This window comes from Dryobates pubescens, chromosome 21 (genome assembly GCF_014839835.1).
Source record: "Dryobates pubescens isolate bDryPub1 chromosome 21, bDryPub1.pri, whole genome shotgun sequence".
In the NCBI taxonomy this organism is placed as follows: domain Eukaryota; kingdom Metazoa; phylum Chordata; class Aves; order Piciformes; family Picidae; genus Dryobates; species Dryobates pubescens.
Window position 1 is genome coordinate 13,773,456 of NC_071632.1, and position 11,912 is coordinate 13,785,367.

The following is an 11,912-nucleotide window of genomic DNA, read 5'->3' on the forward strand; positions in this document are numbered from 1 at the left end:
TTACTCATGACTAGGAAACTCCTGCAGCTCGTGCCTTGTTTTAAGATTCTTGCCATATTTCGAAATACCCCTCACAGAAACTGGTTGAGCCTTTGGAGATAACACTGTGCTTTGTCAGATGCTTTATAACATTATTTAGAAATGCATTTGGATCTGTTCAGGGCTCTTCATAAATATGAATAAAGCATTTACAAAAGGCACGTCCCTTGCAGAAGTAACCCACGGATGATACCAGATGCTTTATACTTTACAAATCTCTTAAACTCCCAGAGTTCAAAACCACATTTTACTTGGGGATTATTATTATTTTTTTTTCCTAAGTGATTAAATATAAATCAGTGTTGCCCAGGAAAATATCTCTGTTGATTTGTGTGAAGGAAATAAGGGAATTGTACTAGTGGCTAAAAATCCAGATTGCTACTAAAGTTGCTTCAAATATTTATGGACAAATTAGGGGAGGAGGAGAGGGATGTCATCTTCTTTTCTTTTTTTTTTTTTCCTTAGGCCTCATGGTGTAGGGATGGATTTTCCTCAGCTAATTCTGTTTAAAACACTGAGGTGTTCTGACAGGCTTCATTCCGGTTCCTTCTTCAAATATATATGTTTATTATTATTATTATTTAATGCCTTTGGGGTCTTATTTTTCTTTTAGCTCTCATGGAAAGCACGAAAGAAGACAAAAACAAACCCCAACAACTAAAAAGGCACAAGGTTATGCTGACCATGGCCTTTCAAGTAGTTGGGGACTCGAAAGGGGCAGGCAAGTGAGCTGGCGTGCACAGTCAGAGGGCTGCAGCTCCCAGCAGCTCTGCCTCGCTCACTGCCAGCTCAGGGTTACTGCTTGTCCTGGCAGATATTTGTTTGATATTTTTAGCAAAGGGCCTTTTCCCTGAGCGTGTACTGAGCACGACTTCCAGCAAGCAGGCTTTATTTCTGTATGCCTTTTCTCCGCTCCTGTTAAAGGGCTTCCCCTTGTTTATGGGTTGAGGGCTGGAATTCCGCCTTAATATTCACCGAGGCTTCCTCAAAGGTGCCAAACACAAGGCTGGACAGCGCACTACCTCCACCCTTCCCAGGGGGTCAAAGACCCATTTTGTGGCACCGAGGTGAATTACCAGCAGGTCCCTAAATACTGGGGGCAGGGCGGAGGGGGGGAGGGGGACTCGCCAGCTCATTGCTGTTGACTGCTCTATCTGTAGTGAAGTCAGAGCTTCATCTGCATGGTCTGGGAGCTGTATTTATTGCACATCGCGGCCACTAATATCACGATACAAAATGGGCTTGTTTTATTTAAATTTCAAGTGCCTCCTCCCTGAGTCCATGCTGAAAGAGGAGGGGGTGTCCCTCACTGAGTGAAATGCATTTTGGAGCGCTTTCCCCCCACCCCTCACTCCCCCACCCCGTGAATATGGGTTTGGGAGGAAAAAAAAAGAAAAAAAAGGAAGAAAGAAAACAGTGAGGATAGGCATAAAGTTTAAGTAATATTTGGTAGCATTAATTCGGGCAACCCCCATTCATCCCCGCGCTGCACAGGGCAGGGAGAGCAGAGCAAGCCGGGGGCTCCTCACTACAGCATCGCAGCTTCTGCCTTATTAGTAGCTTTTGGGGGGGGGGGGGGGGGGGGGAGGGCGAAAAGGCACAGTACCGGTATCTACTTTTTTTTTTTTCCCATCCTTACAGTGGGAAAGTATCGTAGAAGAGTATGAAGATGAACTATTCTCACTTATCGCCCAAGAGGCAGACTATCTAGCTGACAAGCTGTGCAGTGAAAAATCAGGTACTGTGTCTGATGTAACATGTGCTCTCTCTACAGCCGTGCGGGGTTGGGTTGTTTCTTCCTTTTTTTTTTTTTTCCAAACCCAGCGTACTGCTTTGGAAGAGAAGTGGGCTGTTGTTGAATAAGCAATGACACTACACGACTTTTGTAATAAACATCCCCCCCCCCCTCCTTTTTTTTTTCCCCCCTCTTTTTACAGAGGCTTTTAATTCTCTTAATTCTTTCGTGCATATTCATGCAGCGTAATTTGAGCATCCCAGCTACCGCGGCGTTTTCCTTCTGATGTTACAGTATCTTTTGGGGTGGTTTGGTGGGGTTTTTTTGCAACTTAGGCGTCTGCGCTGTCGTTTCCAAGACAGAAACGAAAGTAACCCTCCCGCAGCAAAATGCAGGCGTTTGTTTCTCTCGTTTAGTTGCTAATTGTGGCTATTAAGCTGAATCTGTGAGCCAGGGGAGTGCAGGTTTAGAAATGGGCTGCTCATTTTTAGATGAACTCTTGGCTGCCACCAGACAAAAGTTGTCCTGAGAGGGGCATGCCAGCCCACTGCCTTCACCTGCTAGGGAGGATGTATTTTATACACATTTTATTTCTCTGTAAACTATATAATTTCAAGTTAAGTAAGGCCTCTTTTCAATGCTGACAAAGTAAGAAAATGCTTCCAAAAATTAATTATAGCTTACTTAAAATCTTCCTCCAGTCCTCTATTTGTTGCCCTCAATTTCATTCTTTTTTTAAAACTTTTATATTCATTTCTGAATCTAAAAAGCAAACACTTAAGGCACTAAGTAATATGACATTATTAAGAAATTTGGATTATTCTTCCTCAAGGTACTGCCTTTAGTGATAGAATATGCAGGAAAATACTGATCTCAGAATCAACACTTGTAAATATTGGTGTGCTTTTGCGATTTCAAGGCTGCAAGCATTATTTGTGTTGCAAGAAACAGAGCCAGTAAGAAGTACTGGAAGTTGGCAAGAGCTGTCTCACGAGAAGTTCATAGAAATAAGTTTGTGTGCTTTAAAGCATCAGTGTATTTTTTAGGGCTTATTGGTAAAGCGTGGTGCAGAGCACTGGAGAACTTCATCTGTAACAATGCAAAGTTCTCTCTATAATCTCTGCAGACAAATAATTTATATATACGTGTGTGTGTATATATATATATATATATCTCCCAAACAGGTTTGGGGTTTTTTTAACAGATATTTATTTGTCCTATCTGCCATAACAGAGCTGCTCTCAGTTGTGCCAGAAGAGCAGGCATGTAGAGTAGCAATTTATTTTGAAAACAGCATGCTTCCTCCAAAATGGATGGCAGGATTTCTGCTAGTGGGACTCCTACAGAAAAACTTCCTGGGCATTTCAGAAACAAAACCCAGAAAGGTTTCTGAGATGATGTAGAAAAATCATCACCTTCCTGAGAGGTTTCCTTAGAGAAGAGGAAACTGGGATGAATGCCTCGTCCTTTTTGACTCCCCTCACAGCAGCCTCTAAACCTTTTGGAAAACAAACTGCATTTTTGTTCATTTTCAGTAGTGGTATGAAAATATTTGTCAAAGGTGCAGATAAAACATTGATTTCAAAGACCACTTTGTTGGGGTTTTTTATGCTTTTTTTTTTCTCTCTCTGTCTGCTCAAAAGCTTTCCCCCACCACCACCTTTGAAATCACATTTTGGGTTTCAAACCCACCATGTGTACTCATCCAGCCTTCTTACATCAATAAAATACTTTTCCCACTTCTGGCAGAAGAGATTACTGTAACTGCACATGAGCTTCAGTACCAGAAACCTACCCTCCCCACCGCCTATGTGCAAGGCTTGCTCTTCCTGACTACAAACAGTGGTCTGCAGAGGGGAAAGAAGTTTAGTTTTCTTCCTGGTAGTTATCACAGATAAACAAGCTGCCATTTAATGGACAGAAGTAGAAGCCCTCAGCCTTGCAATTATAAGATTCTTGCAAAAGTGGTAGAACACTACAAAGCGACGCTGAGCTACCCTGGCATAACAATAAAAGCAAGAAATTAATCTACCATTCCCCACAGCACCCTGTTTCCCATTTAAAAAATGTCAGTGTTTTAAAGAATTAAAAGTCAAACAGACCACAGAGGCTTTCCTTCTTTTCTTTTCTTTTCTTTTTTGTTTTCTTTTACATTAATGTGCTCTATGGATAAAATGGGATGAAAATAAACATATTAAATTGCATTAAAGAAAAAAAAAGATGTTTCCATGAACTGTGTGGCAGGCAGAAGCTGGCAGAGGAGCACAGGAATAACTGAACAGAGCAGGAAAGTGCCTGCCTGGGTTTTTTTCCAGGGAAGACAAATTCAGGCTGCGGTGGCACTGGAAATGGCGAGCCTTGGAAATCGTGTCAGGATTCACGCCAGCCACGCAGCACTGACATATAACTTACCAAAGCCTCCAACTCACAGAACACAATGAGAGTTATATTATTAGGTCTTATCTGCCTCACAATGGCAATTTTCATTAATGTGTTATATGAAAGCAATATTACACTCTTATCATCTTACTGTAAATTATTGGCTCTTTTTATTCAGAGCTCCATGAGTTCATTCACAGTGGCATTTTTAACTACTTTTTTTTGGGGGGGGGGGGAGGGAGGGGTGTCTGTGCAAATTATCATACCAAGCAACAGAAATAGTATAGCAACCTCTCCACGCGCCAGTTGCAGATTTTGATGCTGTGGATTTCACCATAGAGCAGGAGAAATAGAGGGGGGGGGGGGGGGAAGGGAAAGAAACAACAAGTCAGTGATGTATTCATTTCATTATTATGCTTTTAATTCTGCTTTTAAAGGTTGCATACATGAACATGGCTGATTTCTTGGGGCCCACTGCAGTCTTATTAAAACTGCTGTAATCAAACATGGCTCGTTTCTGGTGGCCCATTGCAGTCATATTAATATTGGTGTAATGAAATCCTTTTTCTACTGTGCTACGGTAAAATAATGAGGGCTGCAGTTTCCTCGCAGCGTCCGAACGCGACAGTAATGGAAACCCCATATCACAGGAAGAAAACTCCCTAAGTCAGATTTAGTACTTCTTTTCATTTTTTAATTCTAATATCATACCAGACCTTTTTATTATATATTTTTTTTAATGTCTCCTGGAGGTAGATGTTTCTTGTTTGATTAAAAAGTGGCAAACTTCAATAAAGTCCTTTAGCGTGATCAAACCGTTTGATATTTACAAGCATAGATCCGTTCGCTGTCATGTATTCTTTGATCACATAAAAAGTCTCGGTGCTAGACAGGCAGGCACAACCTGCTGAGGCACACCTTCAGATCCTCTACTATTTTTACAAGCTTGAAAAAAAAAAAAAAGAAAAAGAATCTAAAACTTAATTTTCGAGGAGATTAACCTTTTTTTTTTTTCCCCTTTTATTTTTTTTTCTTATCCCACCTCCAAACAGGAGGTGCAGTTGCCAGTCAGACCAGTAACAGAAACAGAAATAGACCAATAATAGAAATATTTTGGTTTCTTAATTGCAGAGCCCTTTAATTTCCTTTCCTGATTGCCATCATTTTCTGGGTGTTCTCCCTGGGTTTATATATATTTTTTTTTTTTCAGTTGGGATAGTTGAGACTTAGTGTCATGCCAGTGGCATTTCAGTCGGGGTTAGATGGAGTTGTGTGAAGGGCAGTAAGAAACCAGAAGCAGCTAGAAATTGTGTTGATGCATAAAGCAGGGCTAGCTGATTTATAAGTGGAAAATGATTTCATACCACATCTTTTATGAGTGCTGAAAGCCACTGTTTAAGTAGCACCGGGACTTCTCCCACAGAAATATTCTCTGTGTGTGCTCACAGGTACAAAAATACTCTGTTTGGTTAAAATCTCTTAAAAGTGATTTCACCCATGTGCTTCTTTATCTAGCTGTTTGGAAAGTTTGACTATAATTTAGGCACCCGATGTTGAGCTACACAAAAGTGAAACAAAACGCTCTTATTCAACTGCAAAGAAATCCAGAAGTCTCTTTCTGCACAATTATCACTCAAACTATTGTGTTTTTGCAAACTGATACTTTCTAGGAGGCTCATTCCCAGGGAGAACTACTCTCCTGGAGAGTTTAACAAAGCTTGCAGCAACATCAATTAAAAGCAACTAAATGTCTGCTATGAATATGTGCAGAATATTAAACTGCCTTTAAACCATTTACCTTAATACCCTCTGCCAGATTACGGTTAATAAAGGCAATATACGGGGTAGGAAGCTGTGGTTTAATGCTGCCACAGTTGCCTGGAATTACATATTTTCTCACATTTTTTCTCCCCATGCAACTAAGAAAAAGAACAGCATAGAGACAGATTAGCCTTTGAGTCCCCTGCCCTGCAATAGGATCTGTGAGCACAGATTTCCCTGAACGCTACAAGGGATTGAAGGATCCATATCAGTGGGGTTTATTAAAGAACTGGGCCGTGACACTCCTTGTTTTAAAATACCAAGTTTGATTAAAAAAGAAAACCCCAGATTTTAGCTGCAGCAATAAGATTATACTGGGAAGACAAGTGAATCTGAACACTAATGTGAGTCCCTCTGGAGAGAAAGATGGGATATTTTGTATGTTACCGGTGTAGTTGAATTCTTCTTAGGTTGCAATATGCTGGGGTGCAATATGCTATGGTATCCAACCCCATCCAAGGGAGTACCAGCAAGTGCCCAAAGCCAAATGTGAAACCCACTTGGGCAGCAGCAGGCTCATCGTGAGGGCTTGGGCACTTCCTGACTTGGGTTTCTAGCAACTGTTCCTCCACAAACTCTGTTTCTGTGGTATGAAAATCATCGGGGAGCCCAACATTGTGGGGTAACTCTTCAAATAAAATGAGAGAGAGCTTCCAGGGCTTCACAGAAATGCCACCTTGCATAGGGATGCTCGGGCTGTGTTTTTGTGCCCTGTAAGAGAAGAGTCAGACCCTGAATTATTTAACACACTTGAGGACAGGAATTGAGAATAGATTGATTCACTCTACTTCTTAAAACTCCTCTTTGCTCTCTTTGCTCTCGCTGTGAGTGTGTCATGGTTATGCCTCATGCTGTTCCTCCTTTCTGATTTATTGGGCAAAAGAGTTTTAATATGCTTTACTTTTCACCTTTACAGTTTCAGTAGTTGAAGTGCTCCAGGGGGGGCGGAAAAAAAGGCGAACCAAAACCACCTATCTTTTTCTAGTTCAAAAAGTATATTTTTCTTAATTAAAAAAAAAATAGGTACTTTGAGCAAAGTGTTACTGTTCTGGACACCAGTAGATTACAAGTAACTTTTCCATGCCTTAGATGCCTGTGCAGAGGCTGCTGCTCACACAGTTACAGCATAGATGAACACCTCATTTTACAGAGCAAAATAAGATGAAAATAGCTTTCCCCCCCCCATATAATTTTTTGCCATTGTAATAACTCCTGTATTCTCTTTAAATGTCTTTAATGTCCCTACATTCCCTACTCATCTTCTCTTTTTTTTAATTATTTTTCATTTTTTTTTTCTATTTTAAGGAGGTTTCTATTAGAATATGTTGAAATCAAAGTGCAGAGGTTTTGGTGAGGATGTGGAGTTTAATGGAGAACTGGCTACTTTTAGCTGCAGCAATAAGATTATACCGGGAAGACAAGTGAATTTAAACACTAACGTGCATCCCTCTGGAGAGAAAGATGGGATATTTTGTATGTTTACTGGTGTAGCTGAATTCTTCTTAGGTTGCAATATGCTGGGGTGCAATATGCTCTTATTTCTCTGTTCAGATTTTCATTCACCACGAGGCATCCATCTCAGTTGTGTCGATTTTCACAAATCTGATTGTAACTGAGTCAGAGCCTGTAAAAAGCTGAGCCCCCTACTCCAGCAATAAAAGACAACCCAGATATTTTTTTTTCCAGCTCTGTTATTTTTTTTTCAAGTTCATGTGTGTGTTTGAACAGATGATCAATTTTTCTGTGTTTCTGCAACAGAAAAGAGTTCAGCCTTTATAGCTGAGAGCTGCTACGTTTCTATTGCTGCTATTGAGATGGCAACAGGAAACTTTCAAATATTTCTCCTTTTAAAAGTGAAATAACTTAGTGGAATGTGTGTAATTGCCTTAAAACAAGCCATTCCTTTCAAATTTCCATATCAAAGTCTCACTGATCCTGATGTAAATGTTCACTCAACCTGAGCACTACTACTGCAAATAACTTTTTCTTTTATTAAATTAAAGCCTTCTAGCCGAAAAAATGGGGGGAAAAAAAAACAACACCAAAAAAAAGGCCCCCAAAACCCAACAACATCAAAATATCCCTGACAAGGGCTGTGCCTTTCATCATCAGAGTTCTGCGTTTGAATTTCGGGGGGTTTCTTGGTCCAAAATATTGATCAGTGAGTGTAAAACAGTCGGTCATGAATCTCACTGAGAGCTGCAGGTCAGTTCAGGTTCTCTCTGTGCCCCCAGATGATAAAGTGGGAGAATGTCTGCTTCAGGCTCCAATGCCCTGTGAAAGCACTGTCTAAAAAGATTTTTAATTACTTATCTGTGATTTTAAGGCAGCAAGAATAGTTCATTCAAATCACTAAAACACTGAGGGGAAAAAGTAAACTTCATAACCCCCCAAAAATGTCTACAACCGTGTATGTCAACTTTCCTGCAGATTGAGTAATTGTGGGGGGGAAAAACAACCCATACTGAATAAAAATCTGTTAATGGATGCCACATAATTTTAAAGCTCATTTATAGATTTTTTACTATGTTTGTAAAGTTAAATATTTCAGCAGTAACCCAGTCCATCCCTCAGTGGGTATAAACTGCTGGAGCTTCACAGAAGCCATTAGAGCAATACTGATTTACAACAGTTTAACATCTGGTCCCCCTAAATCTGTTACAGAAGGATCTGTTTATTGTTTTTTAAAAAGATTTAAGTTTTTGCTAGGGGTGGAATATTTTCTGCCACATCCTACTGACAGACCAATTGTGCAGAATGCTTTGCCAAAGTCAGAATTTGAGCATCGTGGAGGCAGCTACGCTATATAAAAATGGAAATGCCTTCAGTATTTCAGGAAGACTTTCTTCACACTTAATCCAATTCTACAACTTCTTTCCTGTGCATGTAAACACCAATTTTTAAAGAAACTTTAAATACTTGAATTCTCTTTGTACTTCATTCTGCTCCCAAATGGCCAGTTTGCACTGAGATGGGGGCTTCGGTATGGGTACTGAGCTCACCTCATGTGCAAAACCTATCATCAGCTCGCTCTGTTCAAAGTCCGGGAGCAGGAAACTGTTTCCTATCTATTACATATAAAACTACTATGCATACATATCAGACTCATGGGAAGGCTTTAGATTCCTTTCCTCTTTCTGTTTGGTGAAATCTGTTGATTTTTGAGTGGACAGAAAAGACAAATTTAGCCCAAAGCATGTTTAAAAACATACATTACCCGGTCACATGAAAGGAAAGCATTTGCTGGGAATCTGTGAAGCTATTTCAAAGCCTAGCTAATTTTCACCTGATTTCTAATCATATCTAATTTGCTGTTGCTGTTGCTGTTGGTTTTCCTGAATTTAAAAGTATTTTCCCTCTATCTAGCACCCTTTTTATCACTCAACATGAACAAATCCATCGAAGCAACATATAAAACTGATTATCCAAGAGACTGGCACAGTGCAAGTGGCTGACCATTATCAAAACATCGAAATAAAACAAACCAAGATGGCAACAGAGAGAGATTTCTGGGTTTTGGGGGGGTTTTTTTGGTCTTTTTTTTCCTTTCCCCCCCTTTTTTTCCCTTTTTTCCCTTTTTTTTTAATTAGGTAGGACTTTGCACTTTCTGTACCAGTAACTGGTAAATTATTTTGGGTGGCTATGTTGGAGTTTTTCTTCTTCTTAATATTTTAATGCTGTCTTGTACTTTATTTCATCTCAATCAAATCAAAATTGATCACAATCATGATATAAAAGAGGCCATGATTACCTGGCTGAGTTGTTTTACTGAGCACCAAGTCCTGTAGTGCTGTGCTCGATGCCTGCACTCAACCACTGAGCTTAGTGTGGTTTACCCTGAGAAAACACAACTAGATGATAGTATTGATACACCGTGCTCAGAAAGTCTTTCTTTAAGCTGCAATTTGCACATTTACATTCTGTCTTTGAATTTCACAGTGAAAAACCACCAGAGGATTTTTGTATCTCTTCCTTTTCATATCACTGATAAGATTCATCCCTGGATCCCCCCAGTCCTATCTTAGTGTAATCTGGGTGCAGCTGGAGCGATGCTGTAGTGGACCACATCTGACACATACTGTCACCAGCCAAGGATATTTATCTTTAGGGTAATTATATTTAGGGTAAATACTCAGATTGTTTCACTGTTGATTTGTTGAAGCAGATGCTGAGAAGCAAAGTTAAAATTTGTGAGGCCCTTTGTGAAGCCACTCATTTTGAGCTCAGTAACAAGTGCTCTGTCTAAAAATAGGATTCATGTAGTGTATCTTCTATGAGTTAACAAGTTAGGTGATATATGATATGATATGATATGATATGATATGATATGATATGATATGATATGATATGATATGATATGATATGATATTAGAATGACATGACCTCATACCATTATCATATCATATGGTATGATATGAACTGCTTTGGATTCCATCTATCCAGGTATTTATGTAGCTATCCTCAGCTGGTCTCCTCAGTTCCCTCCAAGAGATGAGCATCTTGAAACCTATGTGGAAAATCAGAGAAATATGCCCTGACTTCAGATCTTGTCTTTTCTCCCTATTCTGATGGAGTAAAAGATGGATCCAAAGAAATGGCTGAGCCTTTTATCAATGGAACAGGAATTTCAAGGTCATCTCTAAGAAAGGAGGACCAGATCCCTGCCCAGAATGAGCAGCTTTATTCTGTGAACTTGGGATAAAGCTGTTACATTTGACTCAAGGAAACTGGGGGCCCCCACTTCATGAGGAATGTTACTATATTTTGTTTAAAGCAGCTTATTTCATTTCCCATGTCAAACACAGCAGGCAAAGAGCACTTTCCTGGTGACAGATTTTATTTCAAATGTGCCTTCCACTGAATGAGTTGAGGTCTCCCTATTCAACCACAGATGGATGAGGCAAGATCAATGTTTTATTTAAGATAAGCCCTAAAACAAGGTTGTTTGCTGACTAGTCATATTTTTTACTCATATTTGTCCTTGTGCTCTGACATTTGCTCACACTGTGATAGCTTCATCAAAATACAGTTTTTAGAAAACATCTTTTGCTTGTCATTGTTTCATTGACATAAAGAACAAGCATGTCAGAATTTTATGAGCAAAATGCTAACTTGTATGGTGCTCCTAATGCATATTTAGTTCTCCAGAAACAAGAGTCAGATACATATTAAATGAAATACTATTAATGACAGGAGTGGTGAGGAATTCCTCATAATTATGGTGTACATATTCACATGCAGCATACTTTGTTCTGGAGGCTTAAGTAGGTAATTACTATTATGGTTATGGAGTTGTAAGGGATCTTAAATTATGCTGATCTCTGGAAATTGTCCTTACTTTTAGTGCTGGGATGGTACAGTTACTCTGAGAACAAGCTTCTTCAAGTTACCCACTCGGCAGGAGTGCCTCTGCCACCGGAGGGGTGGTGATGGCAATAGGAGACCAGCCAGGGGCTGGCAAGGGAGTGAGGGGAGAAATGCATTGCTGTGGGCACGGTGGATATGCAAAGCCAGCACCTACATCATTCATTGTGTGAGCAGGGGATTGCTGAGGCTGGATGAAAAGGAGGAAAGATGAGCAAATAAATTCAAGGTGGGGTTGCTACACTCACCAACTTCCACACCGCTGTGTCTATGCCGGAGCAGCGCTGCAGCAGCGTCTATCACTGCACGAGCCTTGATTAACAGCAGAACTGTGCTTAATGCAGTATAGGTTAATACAGAGTCTGTCTTTAGGAGCGCCTCAACAAGGCTGCGTGTGAAACACTGAGAGAGAGAGAGAGACCAATTCACAAAGCTCATTTAAAGTGAGCAAGAAGCTCTGGAAAACAAGGGTGTCTTCATGACTTTCACCATGTTTACAGACCTGGCTGGTTTAATGGCATTCAGCAATAAATTCCATCGCCTTCGGGAGCAATTGATAAAGGTTCTGGTAACT